Source organism: Osmerus mordax, chromosome 5 (genome assembly GCF_038355195.1).
Source record: "Osmerus mordax isolate fOsmMor3 chromosome 5, fOsmMor3.pri, whole genome shotgun sequence".
Classification (NCBI taxonomy): domain Eukaryota; kingdom Metazoa; phylum Chordata; class Actinopteri; order Osmeriformes; family Osmeridae; genus Osmerus; species Osmerus mordax.
Genome location: NC_090054.1, coordinates 9,623,114 through 9,645,390, shown reverse-complemented (window position 1 = coordinate 9,645,390; position 22,277 = coordinate 9,623,114). Strand labels below are relative to the sequence as shown.

The 22,277-nt window shown below is 46.4% G+C and overlaps 1 protein-coding gene across 2 annotated transcripts in view; it reads left to right on the top strand.

The window, feature by feature from the left end:
• Positions 1-3,669: 3,669 nt before the first annotated feature.
• Positions 3,670-22,277, top strand: part of lzts2a (leucine zipper, putative tumor suppressor 2a) — a 31,990-nt gene continuing 13,382 nt past the window's right edge. The window contains exons 1-2 of one of the 2 annotated variants that reach the window (XM_067237035.1): positions 3,670-3,825; positions 18,779-18,883. The gene's annotated coding sequence lies outside the window, so the exon portion shown is untranslated. Of the gene's footprint in view, positions 3,826-18,778; positions 18,884-21,369; positions 21,471-22,277 lie in introns of those variants that run through there. The other variant, XM_067237036.1, reaches the window with a different exon arrangement.

Genomic DNA, 22,277 nt, shown 5'->3' with positions numbered 1-22,277 from the left:
GTCAAGTCATCCCAGCAGATAGGCAGACGAGGGGATGAGTGTGGAGGTTGGTGGAGCACAGTGGATGAGAAACTGCAGAAGGGCACAACAATGGGAAAACATCAAAGTGGACTTGTGGTCCATTTGCATGGTATGTTGTTTATACAACAGGCACAGCAAGCAACCATAAATGGACGGGAACTCTCTATCTCTTTAAACAAACAACAGATTTCCAGAATAGAACTCCCGAACAGAGTTCTTTCTGCCCCAGTTCTTACTTTCCCAGCCATCCGGATTCTGTTTTGTAGACAAAGGACTTAATATTGTATTAGCTAGCTTGCCTAGTGAGGAAGCCAGTGCTGAATCTGAGAATGCTCTCAGTGTTCTCTATCTTCACGCTAGTTAACCATTATGGAATAATGTACACTCCTGCCTCACTCACTGACATAGAAACTCTAATTGGGCGCTGGGCAACGATGTCAGCATGGTTGATGAGTTAAAGGTTCAAAACAAGGATGGATCGCATTCTTTGTCTCCCTCATTGTTGTTCTGCGTTGTTATTTGTATTTTTTGGCTGTGGGACATGTTTTCTGCTGTGGCAGCAACATTTTAATTGAACTGTTTATATTATGTAATAACGCTCTCCATAGGTTGAACTGAGCACACATTCATCCTACTTTTTAGTGTACAGTTCACTAAATGAAGTAAGTTAGTCTTCAAAGGGTATGTTGGATTCTGGTGATGTGATTCCAGGCACCAGAGAAGGAGCGAACAACCACTGTCTTTTCCTTTTTTTGAATCAGCAGATTATGCTATGCACAGCGGAGAGAACCTGGTAGCATCATGCATACAGAGAACTCTAACGCGTCCAGGCGTCTCATCTCTCTTCATAAGACCTCACTATTGTTCTCTCTCTCTCCTCTTTAGTGTCCAGTGCCCCCTAGCTGCAGAATGCATGATCATCCCTGTACTAAGCCCACAGGTTGACCCCAAAGGCTAGCTATTTCCTAAAGATCCCAAGGCCAGAATAATGTACAGATGTACTTGGCAGAGCTGTACAGTATTCAGAACTGTAAGAACTTGGCCCCAAAGGAAAAGAACGCAGCGATCTGCCTCTGTAACTTCAGGCCAGCTGTGGTAGACAAAGGTTATAATCTGGTCTGCCAACCAGGTTTGCTGAAGCCTGGTCACAGGACCAGGACCCTGCAGGCCCAATGGATGTGTGTGTCGTATGATCTACGCTGAGCTGTGATGGGGCCTTGGCTAACTTATCTTAACCCAGGATCCTACAAGACTTAACACTTGCAGAACTAGATATTTGGCTGACGCTTCGGTCAACCATACCGACAGCCTCAACATGTCCAGCTCCTCATGTCTGTGGCCAGCTGTGGTAGAGGTTCCCAAGATGAGAATTTCAACATTTCTGCCATCTCTCACAGTCCCCCCTCAAGGACCCCCATGTCTTTTCTCATGGTCTTAGCCCAGCCGCTGGGGTATACTGTACATGGACACAGACTACTACACTCTCTCTCTCTCTCTCTCTCTCTCTCTCTAACACACATACACACCACAAACATGTATTGTATTGTAACATGTCTACACACAGCAGCACATGTACTAGCACAAGCAGACACAATCAAATGTCTGACTGAAAATTATTATCATTCAGAATGTGGTAATAAGATTTTATTTGTATTAGGTTTCTAATATGAATGATATTTTCTGCTGATGCGCTGGGATGCATCATCAGTGGCAGAATCTGGGGTCGTTGGGTATGTGGGGTCTGTCAACATCATCATCAGACCACCGTGCCCAAGCAACCCGGCCAGGGTTGATCAGACCCCTGCTTGCGTTCCAGCGGCATTCACTCTTCCAAAGTGATAAATACACACAAATTATGTATATATTTTGTACAGTACATTTATGGTTTGAGATGGATGTAAGTTATAACCCCCTCCCCCATCCTCCTGCCCCCCCTCCCCTCCACCCCTCCAAAAAGATCCAAATGTGTACTACAATGTGATGCTTTAATAAAAATCTATTAAACATGGAATAAGTAGCACAGCAGTGATTAAACAAACCCACTCTTGCACAAGCCGTGGAGACTGCCAAGGGCAATAATCATTTTGTGCATACTGTACACACACATGCGCACACACACATACACACACTGTGAATGCAGAACTGTTTTCAGAAAATTGCTGTGTGAGCTGCAAATCAGAAAAGACTAATATATAATGTTTTCAGAAGAAGGAATAGGTCTGCCCTCAAAGCTCATGTCCAAAGATTCCTCAACTTCACATCTTCATTCCGGCTTTCTCTTTTCATACCTCCCCACCCTCCAGCCTAATGACATACTGTTGAGAGCTTAAGTTGCCATTGGTATAATATGGGGCCATAGAATATTTGCACGTTTAATTTAAGATGGAAATATTTTTAGTATGGCTGAAGATGTGACTGAGATGAACCATGGGGATGGTTTAAATGGAAATTGAGTTGTGAAAGAAGGAGAGAGGGAGGGGGAGAGGAGAGGCAAGGCGAGGAGAGGAGGGGGTATGAGGGAGAATTAAAAGGAGTGCGAGAATATGGATGGATGGAGGGAAAAGAGAAGCAGAGGGAGAGATGGGAAAACTGGGGAAGAAGAGAGCGAGAAGATATTGGGAGGAGAAGCGGTTATAGATGCCCTTCTGGAGGGGGCAGGAGAGAACGAGTGTGGGAGGAGAAGGAGAAGAAGGAGAGGTGGGGCTATGTTCTTGATGAAAGGGACAGGAGAGAGGGAAAAGTGGAGTGAGGAGCAAGAGGAGAGGGAGGAGGAGGAAAAGAGGGGGCTGTTATGTGCTTGGCAGCAGGACAGTATATAAAGTGTAAAGAATTGGGGGTCAGGCAGAGTTCAGTGGTGACTTCGGCATCACTCACCCTCTGATGTGGACTGGACTGTTAACCGAAAGAATGAAGATTTATATGTGCTATACAAAATTGTTGATGTAGGCAAAAAACGTTGAAATATCCAGTTTGATCTAGCAACCTCTATTTTTACTCATGTAAGTGTAAATTACTTTATGTCCCATAGGAGAGTTACAATGGGCTATAGACAGTAGTTATTTTATTTCTGAAACCCAAACACAGAGTAAGGGGGAGATGGCCGGATGTGGGGATATGGGCTATGTGTGTGCATTTCCCCACCTAAGAGAAGAGTAGTGATGTTAGTTGAGGTGATCTTTCATCCTGATGGAGATCCAACGGAAGAACAGGATGTCACTCAATCTGGTTACTCAAATGGGGTCTCAAGTTTGTCCTAAGCTCATATACTTAACATAGCACGAATGATAAAGTAAATTTGACATTTTATAGGCAACATTTGAACCACCAATGTAGCTGAATGTCGAAACAATAACAGAAGTCGGAGCCTTCTATTTTGAACAGAAAGATGATCGGACACCGCCGGTCGAAGTACCCCCTCTCTGAGCCCCTGCCCTCCCCTCCAACAAACCTTGTCGCTCCGGATCAGCAGTCGAGCCCTGACTACAGCAGCAAGTGAGTCCGCGTACGGTCGCGCGCCTAGTCTCCGTTCATATTGCCGGTGGCGCTTGTTCATGCTCTCGGGCAGAACGGAGGGGATGCCTTCCATTCGATACTACGGCGCGTGAAAGAAAAAAGCTTGAGAAAGCTTGTAGTGAATCTGTTCCTACTGCGATCGGACGTTTCTACGGACTGGTAGAAGTGTAGACAAAAGAGCAGAGTTGAGTGAACATCATTCGAGGGACTTCAAACAGCAATTTTTATGTAATTAAAACTAAGATCACGGGAAATCCGTGCGATTCATTGTTGCAAGAAACAGCTTGCGAGGTGAGTTAAGTTTCTCGAATACCAGTACTCTTTTATTGTTGTTCTTTTAAGATGCGTGTGACTACACTGTAGTATTAATACATGTGACCACAGTGTGTGCCTGGCATGCATTTCTTTTGAATAGCCCTGAACAAGCCTCTAAAAACTTACAAACAGCTTGGGGCGTGGAGTCCAGTCCTTAATGTGTCCTTAGTCTGTTTTGCTGGATATGGAGCCTATCATTTAAAGATAAATCTGTTTACACATGATACAGTGGTACAGAAAGTGGATATTTTTCAGTCTAACATTCAGAAGTCTTATTTCATGTTTAAAAAGCCGTTGTGTTCCTTGAGCAGCAGTTTCCATCACAATACTGTCTATTAAATTCTGCTTAGACCAGAGAGAAAACGTGTCTAGTCGCTTTCAGATGGTGCTATACTTAATTCACAGTGCTATATCAGTGGCTTTCTCAACAAAGCGACTGATGTGACTGCTTTTTCAGTCATTGTACACCGTTTCCTAATTGCACCTGTGACATGAGTATGTAATTGAGCAACTTTGAATAGTTCTTCATTGTGAAAGCTCTGCTTGTCAGTATTTTATCTGTCTGTCTGTCTGTGTGTGTGTGTGTGTGTGTGTGTCTGTCTGTCCGTCCGTCCGTTCGTTCGTTCGTCTGTCTGTCTTCCTTGGTATACATACGGCTCACAAATGATCAAATAGCTAGCATTTCAGTGGTGTATCTGGCCAAAGCAGCGTTTACAAGAGGTGGTCTGTTGCGGTCAGATCCTAAGATTGAATTAACGGAGCGGTCAAGGGAGGGAGGAAGCAAACAGACAAGCGACACAATGACACCTGGGATGTGTAGCCGGTGTAGATTGGTAAAACTCACTCCTCAGGTATGTACACAGGCCACCCTTGCCAGTGAATCGCTAGCTTTTTGTTGGCGTAGCTGGTAGTGGTCGCTCTTGAGATTTCGGAGGTGGCGCGTTCGAACCCAGGTGCGGGCGTCCCTGTGTTTGTGTGACAGAATCTCTACACAGCTGTTTCAGTGTGTGTGTGTGTGTGTGTGGGGGGGGGGGGGGGGGGTTGGTTCTGGGAAATGGCAGCCCAATGCCATGGGAACACACTTACATTTCAATATAGTAACTATTCTAAAATCCTTGCCAGGAATTTTTACTGTGTCTTCCCCTAATGCCGTCTCCAGTTGTTTCTATATGTCTCAGCCTGTCGCCTCAAGCTGAGTGAGAAAAGGAAAACATTGGCCAGAAGGAAGTAGAAGAAAGAAGAGGCAGAAAAGGAGCAGGGGAGAAAATACATTAAAATGAAGAGAAAATGAAGAGTGAGAGCAGAGAGGGGGAACTTCTGACAACCATAAAGAGACATTTTTGTTTTATGCTTTGTAAGGCATACTTTAATATACAGGCCAGCTTTGAGTTGAATTGGAAACGCTTGTGGCCTGATTGAATCATAAATAATCCCTACGGGGGAAGATAAAAGGCAGAGAGAACGGGCTTGCCTGGGGATCGCTTGACTGTGCTTCTCGCCTGAGGTGATGAACACACTCTGCAAATGAGTCATGTTGGTGCACATGTGTGTTTCTGTTTTACGTTTCACTGTATTTTTGTTTGATTAGCAAACGTCTACCCCTGCCTCGCTCTCTTTCTCCGTCTCTTCGTCTCTCTCTCCATCGCTCGCTCTCTCTCTCTCTCTCTCTCTCTCTCTCTCTCTCTCTCTCTCCCTGTCTCTTTCTCACACTTACACGCACACACACACTCTTTGCACATTTCTCCTAACCGTCTATGCTTTTCCTACTTTTTATGTGTACGTTCTCATAAAGTTGCTCTATGCAGTCCTGGGACATTGTGTTAGTGAACCAGAACATAACAACTCAGTCACTGAGAGTTTACATCACCCAGCCCTGTCACCAGACCTCTGGGTGAGAGAGGGATGAGGATAGGAAGGGGGAAAAGAAAGGAAGTGAGGCAAAAGGAAGGAGAAATACAGGAGGAGATGTAGGTTGCAGTGTGAACCAAGCTGTCAGACTATCTCAGATGGAAAGAGGGCGGTGGTGGTGTGGGTGTGTGTGGGGGGGGGATGGTGTTACTGGGTGATCATTCTTGTGTCACATGCCTCCTTCACATGCATACAGTAGCAGACAGCAGAGCCAGCCAGAGGGTGACAACGTGTGACTCCAATCGCGAGTGACAAAGAGAGAGAGAGAACATGGTCTAAGTGATGGCCGCTGTGCTTTTGATAGCTATGCAGCCAAGTTTAGCAACTAGTACAACGTGAACGCTTCTATATACGTTTCCCTTGGACCCTTCCCAGTACACGTTTTCAACGTTCAAAAACAGCAGCTTGTTTAGCTTCCCGTGGTTGACTGAAGCGTCGTGTCGGCAGGAACATTCAATGGAGCATGGTTAAAAAGCTCAGCCATGTTGGTCTGAACATACTCCAGGCAGCATGGAATGCTGAGCACCTTTATGAGGAAACTATGGCTGGGGGCCATGTATGTTGCTTGAGAAGGGACAGGTGTGTGTTGAATGTGACCCAGCCTTTGGTCTCTGAACTACTGAAGTTGAGAGCTTATTCTAATGGTGTGCGTGTTATCATCGAACACTGAGAGAGACATCCTTTCCTAGTCTCCACATAAAACAGATCCATGTATGTGTGTTCCTTGTGAAACAAATTTTCCAGCTTGGAGGATTGTATGAAGGGGCTGGGGGAGCCTTCTAATGAATAAGACTATATCCCTTCCTCTGGGAAGACATGATCTTATTTTTTTATGACTAATGTGTACAGTATAGCCGTTTGTGTACATACATGTGTGTACTTGTGTGTGTGTGTTTGTGTAAAGGAGGAGGGTGTGTGCATGGGGTGAGTGTGTGGGCATGCGTTTGTGTGTGTGTTAGGGTTCAGGGCCTCAGGGCCATTTATATTCCACAGAGGGAATCAATTCACTCGGACAGATGAGGTGATATCTTGTCATGGTTTTATCTTTCATTTTCTCCCTGATTCATTTCAGGGATGAAGATCTGCGACAGATTGAGTGACAGGTTGAGTGTATGACCCTTGTCTCATTGGAGGGCAGGAGGTCAACACCCGATATTTCAATACTTAATTTAACTCAGCTTTATATCGTAATATCCATGTCCCTATGCCCCTATACCATAGATAGTAAAGTCGATTTGTTAAGGAGTTTTTTTTTCCAGTACCCATTTCAGTGTGTGTGAGTGTGTGTGTTAGTGAGGCTAACTGAAAGCTTCTCTTCTACCCCTGCTGTGGAGGCTTTCACACACACACAGACACACACACACACACACACACAAGCACACACATACACACACAGTGTGGTTCTCTACTGCCTTTGTGGAGCTGTAATTGGTCCCTGGCTAAGTGTGCTCTGACCTCTACCTCTCCCTGTTGTTAGGAAGGTAAACACTGGGTTAGGTCAGGAATGCTGTGATTCAGAACTCAGCTGAGTTCCTCCCAGCCTCCCAGGCCCCTATCCTCCCAGCCTCTAAAACCTTCAGTCTCCCAGTCTGCAGGTGAGACCACGTGGAGGAGGGTCAGAGAAATGGCAGTTCTACCATCAGTACTCTGTCTCTTGGTCTCACAACTCCAACTCCCCCCAAGCTAAACAACTGGAGACAGAGAGACCCAGGTCCTGTTTCCCCCTGTGACCTGTGAGCAGGTCTGGGGTCTCAGTGTCAATGGGCTGCAGCTCTATAAGGTAGTAGTTGCAATCCAATAGCCCAGATAAGCTCTAAAGCCATTACAGCCTGTAAGAAGAGCTAGAATCAATGGGGAGTAAACCCATGTTTAATGGACATTAGCAGGCAAGATGGGCTTCACTGTCTGGCAACAGCACCATCAAGCCTATCAATCAAATGTTTGGTTTGACACTTGCATTATAAAGTGCTTTGGGGCAACTCTCAACAGTCCGAAGATGAAGGTAGGCCAAAATTCCATTGAAAACAAGCGGTGTTGAATTTCAACAGAAGATTCTTGAAGAGGAAACTTTCTCCACACACACAACAGGAATAAATCTACGTCCACACCTCTGTCCGTTCCCGTCCATCTGTCCCTCCATCTCTGCATACATTTTGGGAATAACCCCCGTCTTTCTTAGAGGGGCTAAAGTGGCCTCGTATGTTACAATGTGTCACTTCAGGGTTGTCACTGGCCTGATGTATGGGGCTGGAATGGAGTTAGTGCTGACACAGCAGACCAACCACACATACATGCACACACACACACACACACACACACACAATAACCCCTATAAACAGATAGCTCCTTCACTGATCCCAGGGGCTAAATTGATTGACGACAGTTGCTCAGATTCTCTCCTGGGACCTTTGGAACCATCCCTGTTTCCTGTCTGATGTGTCAGTGTGTTGGGGGTCGGGTGATGATGGGCCCCCTAGGTTTCCGCCTGGGGAACCCTGTAGCTGAGATGGGAATGTCCTGCCGACATTGCTATTCCTAGAATATTGACAAAACCAAGAATTCGTAGAACACTTGAACAGAAACATTTGAACAGAATTCCACGACACACAACATTTGCCTCAACGCAAGTGTCTAAGATATTGATGAAACTCTTTGTTGATTTGCTTATTGGCAAACTGATTTGTGCCACTGAGGGGAAGCAAAGTGGGAGTTATTGATTGAAAGAGAGAGCTGCATAACAGATAGATAGCAGACTGATTGTGGAACCACACAGGGCGTTTCAGCCACCTATTTGGGGAAAAGGCTGGTGCCTCTCTCCTTCTGGCATCAGCTGACACTCAGAGCTCTCCCATGACAGGTCTCTCAGAAGCCCAGCTGCAAATAGCACAATCATTGTGGTTGGATCGGGATGTGTGTGTGTTTGTGTGTGAGGGAAGGAGGGGGGGAGGTGGGGAGGGAGGGAGAGGCAACGTACCCAATGTCTCTGTTTCGTGAGTCTGTGGGATTGATCCTACCCTCCTTTTAATTACAGACAGATGTTCTTTCTCATAACAACCCAGCATCTCTCTCTCTGTGACATATTCTCTCACACACACACAAACACACAAGCACATTGAATCTGTATAGAGCATACTGAACCTTGACATTCCCACTGGCCTGTGGAAAGAACTGGATGCTAATCATTGTCTCCCAACTTGCCTTCAGTGGAGGAACATAATCTTCAGGAGAGGAGAGGAGAGAGCCTACTGTACCATACGGCTCCAATCAAACACTGACCAGCCTCACTGTGGTCTTTCTGCTTTTGTGTTTTGTGTCTCTCTGTCTGTTCTGTATTTTTGTGAAGGGGATTGGTTCAGGAGGATTGCGCTGATCTGCTGAGTGAGCTTTCTCAGGAGGGAGAGGCAGGGATGGATGGAGGGAGGGATGGAGGGGGAGACAGAGAGATTTGAGAAGGAGGGAGGACTGAGGAGGATGTGTGCAGTCAGAATACTCCTCTTGTGTCTGATCAGCAGAAAGCTGAAATCCAGGCCTGCGTGTGGTAAACTAGTATAGGCATTGTGTGTGTGTGTGTGTCTATGAGTGGGTGTCTGTGCATGTTGGTGTGTGTTGGTGGAGTAGTGTGAGTAACAGAGGTCACGTTGAAGGACAGTTCACACAATCCTGTGTTAGTTCTTGTCTGACTGTTGTGTCTGCACAGTGTTATGTTGGTACATGAATCACCCTAAACTCTGGGGCCATATCCTTATAATGGGTTTAAAAACTGTCTTTACTGTCTTTACTGTCCAAGGGCGCCTTTGAACAGATTCGCTCACCGCAGACAGTTACGGGTGTGTTTGTTTGGGGGTCGTTTGGCTGAGACTCTCTGGCCTGGCGTCCCCCCCCCCCCCCCCCCCCCCCCAGACAGGGAGCATGCAGAAGTAGGTCAAAGTTTAATAGAGCGTCCTGTCCTGTCTGGGAGGGCGGAGGAAGGGTGTGTGGGTCGTGGGGACCTGGGGTGTTGGTGAAGTGGATGGGAGGCAGAAGGAGGTGGCTGGGGTAAAAATTCAAACTGGCATAGAGGAGGAGGAAAGAGGGGCGTAGTGGCTTGGATTGGGGGGAATTTGGTTGGTTCTATCTTGGAGTCTTGGGGAGGGGGGCAGCGGGTCAACTAAGCTCAGGGGTGGGACTCATTGACCCCCATTGGGTCAATGTCTTAGTTGAGTGAGTGAATGTATGGGGTGCCAACAACTGGCTAGAACTCAGGTTGTTTCATTTCCGCTCCCTTCTGGTTTGTTTTGGTTATATAACAACACTATGGGAAATCAGATCTAATCGCAGTGAGATGTTTTTGTATTGAGGCAAAGGGAAGAGGCTCAGACTGTCTGGCCTGTAACCGTATTTACTACAGTTTTGTAGTCACATAGCAGAGATTCCCCCATGACCACAGCTGGATCATCCCCATGGGGCTCATCTTGTCTACTTGATTTTTTTATTTAACCTTTATTTAACCAGGCAGAATCGTTAAGAACAAATTCATATTTACAGTGATGGCCTGGCAAAAAGCACAAGCTTTTGAGGGAGAGGGGAAGGGCGCTATGGAAGAACAATCAGGTTAAAAAGCACACAATCACAGCAGTACAGACATACCGAAAAAATCTAAAAAGCAACAACAAAAAACAAGCAGGTTAACAAAGCAGGGCATTAGTAGCATAGGGAGTCAGAGGGGATAACAATGTTAAAAGCACAAAAAGCACAAAGCAAGACACAGAGATTATTTACACCAAACAACACCCACAATCAAGACATAGACTGACACTGGCAGGTATGAACAAAGGATACAGGCGGGTGAGAAAACGGGTGAGCAGGTAACATAGGTACAACAGTAGGACCAACTAGGCAGTTGGCAACAGACAATAAAGACAAACCATGGGGATGAATAGGACAACAAGATACTGAGGGGAGGGGTTCAAAGGTGAGAAAGCATTTACAGAATTCGATGAGGATGAGTGAAATGGCTTCTTTGAAGGCAGGGATGGAAATGAATTTGTCCAGTTTGAGGTGTTTTCGCAGACCATTCCAGTCAGAGGCGGCAGCGGACTACACCTCTGTGGCACCCCCGGTGGCCACAACTGTTATGCTGCTCCCTGCGATACCGACAGACGGAGAGAGGGATGGAGGTGAGGGAGGATAGGATGGAGGGAGCGTGGTCCTCTCTCTTTCTTTCTTTCTCTCTCTCTCTGTCTGCTGCAATTCTAAGGGATTAGTTTCGCTTACATAACGGCCCCCCTCTCCCCCTCCCACTCCAACTTTCCCCTAAAACGCTCTCTCCCTCTGTGGCTGGCCTAATTGCTATTCAGGCTTCCTTGTGTGTTTGTTTGTTCTCGTTGGGATGAGATGTCTGTGAGACTGGATGGAGAGACAAAGAGTAAGGGAAAAAGAAAATTGGAGAGCACAAGATAGGGAGAGGGAGGGAGACAGGGAACAATGGGGTTTGACCCCGAAAATCAAAGATCAGAAGAGAGATCAACTGAACAAGGAAATGGGAGTGATGAATGAAGACAGGGATAATGGGGGGGAGAAAGAGAGTGACAGGTAAGACTAGGACACGGACTAGAAGGGATAAACGATGGCAGATTGAGATGAAACACAGAGCAGAAGGGTGAAAGAGTGAGAGACAGAGCAGTAAGGGATGAGTACTACTGTCGGGAGTGGATTGGAAAAGAAAGAGAGAAAATGGGGAAAGGAGAGATAGATGGGGGCAGGGAGAGATATTTATAGCACAGCCTGCTGTTGGCCTCTACTGCCTGGCCCAGCACAGCTCAGCATCAATGTCAGTCCCCATGTCATTCCCCATCAGCTCCATACACACACACACACGCCCTCGAGCAGTAAACACAGGCTGTCACGCAAACCTGGGAACACTGTCCTTTGCCATGGAGTGGTGAAAGAATTATGCATTCACCTATCTGTGAGTGACTGGTTTGTGTGCGTGTGTGTGTGTGTGAGTGCGCTTGTGTGCGCGTGTGTGTGTATGTGTGCGTGTGTGTGCGTGTGTGTGTGTGTGTTTGAGAGAGAGAGAATGTGTTTGTTTGTGTGCATGCTTTTGAAGACCAAAATTTGACCGAACACACACAGATGTGATTGACTGAGTATGTGAGTTAGTGGTAGGTGATTGGAGGCACTGATGTTTTCTTCTAATCCTGTCCTCTGGCTTAAGTCCGGGTGTAACGTGAGACTGAGTGAAACTCCATACCTACTCTTCTCCTGCCTTCTCTCCATTTAGTTCAGTGGAAGAAGGGATTGTCTTCTCAGATGGATGTTTGGGGAGGTGTTGCGCTCCAACCCTAACTCAGGCTCACGGGATGAGCTGCCGACAACAGACACCACACTTACGTAACTCCGGGGAGTCGACTAATGATGTGTTGGTGCTTCAGACAGGTTTTTTTTTTTACCCTTTTAATCATGTACATAAATTACTCACGCAGCAACACACATTTCTGCACATCCTAATTTAAGACCCACACATGCATGTGGAAATATGCACTCTCACATACGTACATACACATATACAGTACACACACACATATACACATACAGACGTACATACAGTATTATGACCCCTTAAATGTTTTGGATTCAATTGTAAATGGATACAATATTTATTTTTAGTACCATGCCATGAAGTGGAAGAGGTCTCTATAGACCTCCATGATAAAATTGTGGCAAGGAATAGATCATGGCAATGGTTTAAACATTTCTAAAACTTTGAGTGTTCCCAAGAGCTCAGTGGCCTCAATAATTGTGAAATGGAAGTCGTTTCACTTTGTGGCCATCTGACTATACTGACTGAGCAAGAAGGGCTTTGGTCAGGGAGGTAACCGAGACCCAACTGTCACTCTGAGAGCCTCAGAAGTCCTCTTTTGAGATAGGGGGAAAGATCTCAAAGTCAGGTCCTCTGGGCAGGTCCTCCAGGGGACAGACAAAAGCCGCTCTTGAGTAAAAGACACATGACAGCCCTCGTTGTGTTTGCCAAACAGCATTTGAAAATCTCTGAGAGAATAAAAAATAACTATTCTCTGGGCAAAACAAGAGGGCAGAACTTTTTGGGTCTCTAAGCAGTGTGTTTGGTGAACACCATGCACTGCTCATCACCTGACTAATATTGTTACAAGGAGGGGGCAGCGTCCTACTATGGGGGAGGCTTCTCAGCGGCAGGGACATGGAGACTGTTCAGAATTGAGGGAAGGATGAATACATCTGAAAACAGAAAGGCCCTTGAAGAAAGCCTGCTCCAGAGTGCACAAGACCTCATACTGGTGCCACGGTTCACCTTTCAGCACAACAATGACCTGAAGCACACAGCCAAAACATCACTGGAGTGGCTTAGGGGAAAGTCTTTTACGATCCTTGAGTGGCCCACAGAACATCTGTGGAGAAACTTGAAGATAGCAGTTCACAGACAGCTCCCATCTAATCTGATGCATCTCGAGAGGATCTGCCAGGAAGGGGATGAACTGCCCATATCCATGTATGCCCAGCTTATGGAGACATGCTGAAGAAGACTTGCAGCTGTATTTGCTGCCAAAGGGGCTTCTATAAAGTGCTGTAGTAAGGGTATGAATACTTAATTAAATGAGAGATTTCAGTTGTAGATTTTGATAAATTTGCAAATATTTCTAAACATGTTTTCACTTTGTCATTATAGATAATTGAGTTTAAATTAATGGGGCAAATTGGCAATTTTCTCCATTCATAATTGAATTTCAACGCAATAGAGTGTGCTAAAAGTGAAGAGCTCTGAATACTTTGAATCCATTGTACATTCAGTACATTCACATCCGCGTGCTCTACTCTCAGCCAGTGTAACTGAGGGCTTCCCTTACGGCTTACTCAAGTGACTTCACCGGCCTTGTTTGTTGTCCCTGCCTAGGGTGGTGGTGACTACATCCAACCTTTCTCACATGCACATGCACATGCACACACTCACACATACACACATACTCTCACCATCACCTGATCTTATATACAGGCAGGACATTTCTAGCTTATCCAGCAGCCTGGTTTGAAAACCAACTTTTGTTGTAGCAAATAATGCCTTTGGTGTCAGACGTTTGTTCTCTCTCTCTCTCTCTCTCTCTCTCTCTCTCTCCACCCTTCTTTCCTTTCTGTTTTTGGGGCAAACCTGCCTTCCATGAGAGTGTGTGGGGAAAGCTTGGTCCAGTACAGTTGAGGTTTTTCAGTTAGTGATTTTCTGTCAGCAATAAGAGCTCTGGTGATTCATGGAACAGACTGTGGGTTGTACAGAACCTTGATTGTTCCTGTTTCTGGCTCGTACTGCTGGAATAACAAACTCACTGTAACCAATGCAGAGGTCACATGCACACACACATGCACACGCTCAAAAACACACACCTTGCTCAGGTCACCTTGCACAGGAAAGCACAAAGGAGATGGATAGTTTTAGAACGCGAGGCAGAAACACAATTTGGACACTTATCCACAAGTCAATTGTATGTGCCTAATTTGCGCATTAATTTTGTGTTTCCTTTCTCTTTCTTCCCTTCTTTTTCACTCTTTCTCTCCCTTTCCCTCCATCCCTCCCTACCTCTTCCTCTGCCCAAAGCACAGTCCCTCATCAGGTCTCATAGCCGACCAAAGTCAGTCATGACTCGTCCAGCCTCTCACAGACCTTGTCACCTGTGACCTTGACACCTTGTACCCCCCGATCCATCACATCCATCACGGTCTAAAAACAGCCGAAATAGCCGCAATGTCTGTCTCCACCTGCCTCCTGGTGTAATTAGGCTGTTTCCTGTTTCCCTCAGTGTGACAGGGCTTGTATATGGGAGGGTGCGTTTCCAGAGCCCTTCTTCTGTGAATTGTTAACAGAAAAGCTGCGTACGTTCAATCTAGTCAGAGGCGGGGAGTAGTGGGGTCACACATCTTCAGATCAGATGCTGTCTGAGAGATCTGGAAATCTCAACCTGTCAGTTTGGCTCCCAAGGCAAGTCTGCAAGTCTCTCAGACACTCCACTGCTGAGAGAGAGGGAGAAAGCAAGACAGAGAGGGACAGGGAGTAATATAGAGAGAAAGTGAGGGAAGAGATTTAGAAACAGAAAAAGAGGGGCAAGAAAGCGAGGGAGAGGGAGAAAAAGAGAAAAATAAACAGACTGAGAATGAGGGAGGAAGGGTCAGGTTTGGGGAGAGAGCGTGCGTTTGAATGCTCACTTATGAAAGGAAATTGTTGCGAATAGAGGTCGGAGGGGGAAGGGGGGCTTCTGTAGTGCCTGGCAGGCAGAGACGCCTCAGACAGCTGCTGCTCCCACAGCGTCTTTCCTTCTCACATTCCGCTGCAGAACACAGCCGTCTGAGGCAGAACTCGGTGGGGAAGAGTACAGTGTCTGTGGTATGCATAACCAGAAGAAAATATTCCCTCTCCCGCTAGTGAATTCTGAAAGAATCATCAACAACGGCCGCTACAACAGATATAAAGCTGGAAAGAGTCTATCGAGATGAGAGACGGGGACCTGAGGATATCGAATATACCGGAAGTTGCTGTACGGTGTCCTCTGCTTTCTCCCCTTCTCCTCTCCTTTCCTTTCTGCTGCTTCTCTTCTCTCCTCTAGTCATTTGCCTCCCCAGGGCACAGGGGAATGCTGAGGGGTATGCTGAGGCTTAGTTGCATCTATTATCTCTCTTATCTGATCTCATCTTATCTTCTCTCATCTGGCCATGCCTGGGAGTGGCAGGGAGAAAGGGGGAGAGCTGGAGATATTAAGAGGAACTTTTGACTGAGCTTAAGACACATTATCGAGGCGAGGGGAGAAGAGGAGAGCAGAGAAGAGGAGAAAGGGGAGCGGAGCAGACAAGGGAAGAGGACAGAAGAAGTGAGCAGAGCAGAGAGGGGAGCGGAGAGGACAAATGATCGATCACATGTGGACCCCAGGGAGATTATAGGGCTGAGGAGATGATGAGGTCATTCTCCCCAGATCTCTGTTGTAAAAAGATCCCTAGCTCTAGAGACCACCTAGCTGAACATTTTGCAGAGACGAATAAGTGGATAACAAGGCTCTTTCACTGCTATATACAGTATTTTTGGATGTGAAAACACTTAACCCACATCTTTATTGTCTTTACTGTGTGAAATAATGAAAATAAATGTTTAAATTTTTTATTGGAATTGAATATTCCAATTCTTTTTTTTGTTTTTACAATGGTTTCAAAACATCCATTCAATGTGGATGAGGTAATATGCCCTCTAGTAGAGTGTGGCAGATCTACCAGGCTTTTCAGGCATTAACAAGAATGGATCCCTCCATCCCATACCTCTAACACATTCATTGGATAGATATATCAGTGCCGCAAACACAAATCCCCATTGGGCTTCTTTTGACCTATAAGAACAATGAGGGTAATTAATCACAGCTATTTGTCTTCTGTTGAAAGTCCAGGGGTCAGTGATTAAAATGTTATCTCACTGTCTCTTTCTCTCCCTCCCTGTGTATCTTCCTCTCTCCGTTTAGCCTTGAGAGAGAGAGAGAGGAGATTCAGAGTGAGAGCCTTTCTTTTGGCTCTGTTTTTCCCCAGCTCTAATGTGTGCCACCAAATCCCCCTTTGAATAAAAGTCAGAAAATTGATGCAGCAAATCATGTTTTATGTATGTGTGCTTGCACAATGAAAGCGGGGCGGAAAGTGGGCCAAGCATCACACAGAGGCGTATTATGGCAACAAAGCCGCTTTCCATTTCTTAGAAAACGGCGGCGGCAGAAGCCTTCGTAACAGTGAATATGGCAGAGGAGAAGGGACTTTAGCTAATGACTACCAACGCGGAATGAGGAGTACATAGAAATGGCATTAACTTTGTTAGCAGTCCCACCAGGAGCTCCTGGGAAGGAAGTCAGACTGTGAAGCTGACTTGGCTCAGATGGACCATGTTCTAGTCTCTTGCGTGGCACTACAAGTCAGTCATGGAAGTGGCACTTGTCTTCTACCCTCCCTTCCTCCACAGACTAGCCGGCTAACCTTCACGCTGTTTTAGCCACGGCAGTGTGTGTGTGTGTGCACGCGTCCAATGCGCATGTGTGTCCAAGGGGGGGGGGGGGGGGGGGGGTGGGGGGTGGGGGGGGGGGGGGGGGGTGGGGGGGGGGTCGTGAAAGATGGATAACTAGACCTCTTCCTCCCCAGTGGACAATATAGCCAATGACAAGTTGTGGTACTGGACTTTCTCTCCTCCACCTGTCCCCCACCCCTACTTCATCCTTCTCTCATATGTTCAGGCTCATTGATGGAGAAGTTGGGAAAAATGGAGGGATGAAAGCAGGAAACAGATGGTAGACTGTAGTATATAGTAACAACTGCTTCTGGCCGGGTTGATGGCAATTCTGTCTTAACGAGTGTCCCTGAGTCATGGTGTTATGGTATGAGTCAAATAGTGTATTGCCCCTGTGGTGAGGACATACACCGCTATGGCAATAATCTATCTAACACTAATCTAACAGATTAACCCAATCTAATCTGTTTGCGGAAGGGCTTACGTAAGCGCAGTGTGCTGGGTGAGATGTCATATCCTGATTAGAGACTCTGGTGTGTGTGTGTGTGTGTGTCCAGTGCAGATCAGTGCAGCACCAGGGATCAGGTGATATTCCTTAAAACGTGTGTTTTATGAAAATTAAAAACTCTAAAGCTGTCCAGTGACTCAGGTCGGGGCAGTGCATGTGTGTGTGTGTGTGCGTGCACAGCATGTTGTACACACCCATTTCCTGGTCCCCTCTCTTTAATTTTCTCTCTTCTCCTCCCTCTTCCTCTCCTGTCACATGCTGAATGATGCCCTTATTTTCCATTCCTATCAATGAAACGGGGGGGGGGGGGGCTTGCCACTTAATTAATTCCCCCCCCCACACCACCCCGTCTCCCCAAGGACAGACCAGCTGCTCTTCTTTTGCTCATCTTTTCCTTGTCTGTTCATCCTTAAGAAGGAGAATTACAGTGATTCTTCTCTTTTTGTGTATAACATGCTCAAATGGGCCTTTGATGCAGTCCATAGGCAACATTGTCCAGAGACCTGCTGTCAACCTGTTCCTGCCCAGCAGTCAGTGTCCCTGTCTCCCTAAGAGTCTCAGAGGATGTACATCAAAGAGCATGTCATCAAAAATTCTCTTGTCTGAAAGTCAGCAGTTAAAAAAGGGTCATGGCATACAGTCAGCACCAATAGTTGTGTGTGTGTGTGTGTGTGTGTGTGACCCTTGGTCCCAGGCTAGAGGGGGCCAAAGCCAGAATTATTGACTTTCTTGTATCAGTTGAGATGAGAGGTGATTGATTACCTTGTTTTTTTTGCTCCAGAGAGGGAGGAGTAAGGATGGATAGAGACCCATCAAGATGACCAGATAGAGACGAAGGTGAATGGGAGGAGAGAGAAAGAGAGGAACAGGAGATTGTAGGTCCCACCATCCACCCATCACCCTTCATATTTTCCTCCTCTTCTGTCTCCTCTCAAGCTTCCCTGACTCTGTAGCAATGTCAGGGCTTTGTGTGTTTGTGTGTCTATGTGTGTGTGTTGCCCACCTCCACTTGGTTAATGTTGCTCTGTGCTTAGATGCGGGTGGGGCCACGTACCTACACACATACGCACACACACACAAACACACACACACAGCAAAGACTGTAACTAAAGCCAAAGATCGGGGAGATAAACAAACACACTGAGACTCATATCTCTATTCTTCCTCTTTTCCATGTATCTGTTGAAGCATCCGTTGATTTAATTGAATGATCAGTTTCAGTGTTCTTCACATACAGGTGTGTGTTACATTATATATCCGTGTGCATGACTGCACACCCACTCAGGCAAGTGTCCGTGGCACGTGAATTTAGTTGGCAATTTCTCTACCATCCAGGCGGGGGCAGCATCTCTCTTCTGTCCCTTCTCTCTCTGAAACAGAAACTGTTGGGAAATGAATCGTGTAAGAAAGTGTGTTGTAGTTAAGTTCAGCACTTGTTCTTTGCTGTTCATTTCATCCACTTGATTCTCTGTGTGTCTTTCCAGGTCAAGGGAATCCAGGCAGGAGTGAGGATCTGGGGATGAGAGCTGTCTGCCCCCTCCCTGTCTGCCCCAGACCTCCAGGTGGAGAATACCGGGCATCTGTGAGAGGTACAACCAGACAGGAACATCTATTCTGATGAGATTGACCTTCCAAACTGCTGACTCAGTACCCGTGTGTGTGTGTGTGTGTGTGTGTGTGTGTGTGTGTGTGTGTGTGTGTGTGTGTCTCTTTGGCCGAGGACTATACATTGATCAACGGTTTGAACGGGTGTTGCCTGCTGAGCTCAAAATGACCCGCTGTGGTCACACACACACATTTACTCACTCAAACACACACAAGCTACTATGTACTAACACTCTCACACACACACACACACACACTTTCATGCAAATGGGGGTCTTGGCCCCTGAGTTTGAAGTATCCAGTTTGAGATGAGGTTTAGGACGACAGAGTCAGTGTGTACCAGCAGGGGTCAGAAGATCCTGTCACATCCACCAAGTCCCTGCTAACAGCGGTGTAAAGTTAGGTCACTAGATTTAAGCAGTTTCTCTTCGGACATCTGCTGATGTACTGTATAAACAGGGCTGTTTCAAGAAAGGATGTTTTTTGTGATAGAGTCCGTGCCTACTGTGTGTGTGATAGTTATGGTGTGTGGTCCACACAGCAGCTGTTGTTCTCTACTCTGTCTCAGTTTCAGGTCTGTAGCCACCCCCCCCCCCCTTCCCCCACCCCAGGCCCAGCTGTCCCCTTCCCTCACTGTAGGCTAAGGCCAACACATCACTGCAGCTCACTGCCAGTCAGCCCTGGACGTAAACATCACAGCCTCCTCTCTCCAGTCTGTAGGATTGGGCCAGGCAGTAGAAATGGGGAGAGCCAGAGAGCTGGGAATATAAGGAGGAGATAAGTGTGATAGTGAGGTTGGTATAGGCTCCCATGCTGGGAGTTAATGCAGAGTTAATGGGCTGGCAGGGACAGGCAACACACCATTCACCAGCAGAGATTTACTGTGTGTGCACGCAAGAGAGAGAGAGTATGTACTCTGAAAAGGGTTCTTTTGTGTGTGCGGATACACCGTGTGTTTGCTTGTGTGTGTGTGTCTGCATGTGTGCGCCTGTGCGACACGTGTAGCATGCTCTCCCTGTCTCATAAATCCACTGGTAATAGTTGTCTTCCTGAGTGATTTGCAGTTTGCATCCTTCCATTGTGCTGGCCAGCCCTGTGAACTGCACCCACCCCACACCCCTCTCTCTTTCTGTTTTTCTCTCTCTCTCTCTTTCTCTCTCTTTCTCTCTCTCTCTTTTTTCAGGGGTGGCTGCAGGCAGGGTGCCCGAAGAGTGTTATTACCTGGTTGGAGATGGAAACTCCCCACTCACATATATATATATAAATACACATCAAACCAAACACAGTCTCAGCATCTGGTGGGTTATTTAAGCTTGTAGAGGTGGCAAACTTGGGTGCTGAGGGGGTGGCAAGCCATGAAGTTCAGGTTAATTCAACACACACATCACCAGCAGATACAATAGCCGAATGGCGTGCCTGCTTGTGTGTGTGTGTGTGTGTGGTGGAGCAGGAGGGAGGAGGGATAGAAACTTGTCTCCTCTTTTTTCTGTATTCCAGCATTACTCTTTCTCTTATTCGTACTATTATTGCTTTTCTGTGGATGTGCAGGCAGCAATAAACAAATGGGCCTGGGTTTGGGAGCACCAATCCAGCTAAGCAAAGGAACACAGACACGAGCATGCGCACACACATTCATCTACAGTACACACAGATGCACAAATATAAAGATGGATGCTCAAAATATCTGCTCATGCACCGAGCTTTCTCTGTGTTTACTGTTACTGCACAGATGGATCCTTACACAGTGTTCGTTATGTGTGCATGCTTATGCACAGTGGTGTCATTTGTTATGTAACCCTACATGGCATGTCAAAGGGTTAATCAAGTGATTTCCCTGTCTGCTGTCCTCTAATACTGATCCAAAACTAGAACTCTTCTGACAGTAAAACATTCACTCTCATCTTAGTATTTACCAGGATACACAGCTGCTGTGTATTGGACAGGGAAGAGAGGCCATTACTGTAGCCTGTAGCCCTCATACATACACTCACACACACATTTACAGACTCAAGAGGGAATATGAAAGGAGATTTAGTTCAGGATGTGCTTGTGTGTATTGCTCCTCTGTTATAACTAGTTTCAGCCTACTGTAAGAGCAGAATTCTTTGTTTGGGACACTGAGAGAGGGAAAGAGAGAGAGAGAGAAGAAGGGGGAGCAGAGAGGCTAGGGAAAGTGTGTGTTGAGAGTGCGAAACGAGAAACAGAGAGGGTCGGCAGACAAAAGTGTGGGAGGAGGGGATCTGGGCCGAGAGGAGAGGAGGAGGGTAGTGGAGGAGGGGATAGGGGGAGAGGGCGGTGTTAAGACAGACAGCAGGGAAAGAAAGCAGAGAGAAGGAAGGAAGAACGAAGAGGAACAGAGAGGAGAAGAAAAGGCAGGAATGCCAACTCCTCGTGGTCGGCTGTGTTGAAGTTCTTCACACTGAAGCAACGGACAGACAGAGAAGGAAGTTAGAAAAGAAGAGAAATATAGGAGAGTCAGAGAACAGATTAGATTTTTCACAAGGGGGATTGGAGGAATTCTTTTCAGGGTGGACGGGCAAGCAGAGACAGAGATGCAGGGCTCTCGTTGGGGTGAGTCACCGTTTGTGAGTGCGATTCTAAGTTCACAGGGGGATCAAAGTTAGAGTGAGTGAGTGTGGGTTTTTTATGTTTGATTAACAATGATTTATTTGATTGTCTGAATTGAGATGACATTTCTCATCTCATGAATGAGTATTCAAATACAGAATTGCATAAAAATTTAAGACAGAAAAGGCTTTTGGAGGCTGTTGAGATTCCATTGGAAGGTGTGTGTGTGCTTGCCTGTGTGGGCGCGCGTATACATACGTAAGGTTAGAAACTTCTTGAGAATTGTGTTAATCTAGGTTGTGTTTGCCCTAAACTGATCCTAGTGACTGTACCACACCATCAGTACCAGGACAGTTTCACTGATCCTGGCTCTGTTGAAACAATGAAAGGATAAGGAGAGATCTCCAGTCAGCTGATGGAATAGAAGCAGTTTTAGAGTCTGACTAAACGGATGTCAGATCAGTGTGGGGCTGTGGCGAGGGAGGCTCTATCATGTCAGCCTTGTAACTTAGTTAGGTGATTTAGTTAGAGTGGTAGCATTCAAGCCCCAGGCCCGGATAATTTACTTACTCAGACATGGGAGCATTTGGCCTGTGGGGTTCTGTGGTGTATTGGCCAGGCTAAGCTGGGCTTGGATGGTCTGGGCGAGGCAAGGATGGGGTACTGGGGTGAATTCAGGTTCTGTAATCTGCTATTGTGGGTAATCTGTTCATTAGATGATTATTGATTATTTGAATTGTTTGAAAAGCTGTGGCAGACAGCTGGCTGCCTGGCCCAAAAGATGGGAGTTATAAAAAATGTTCTGCGCTC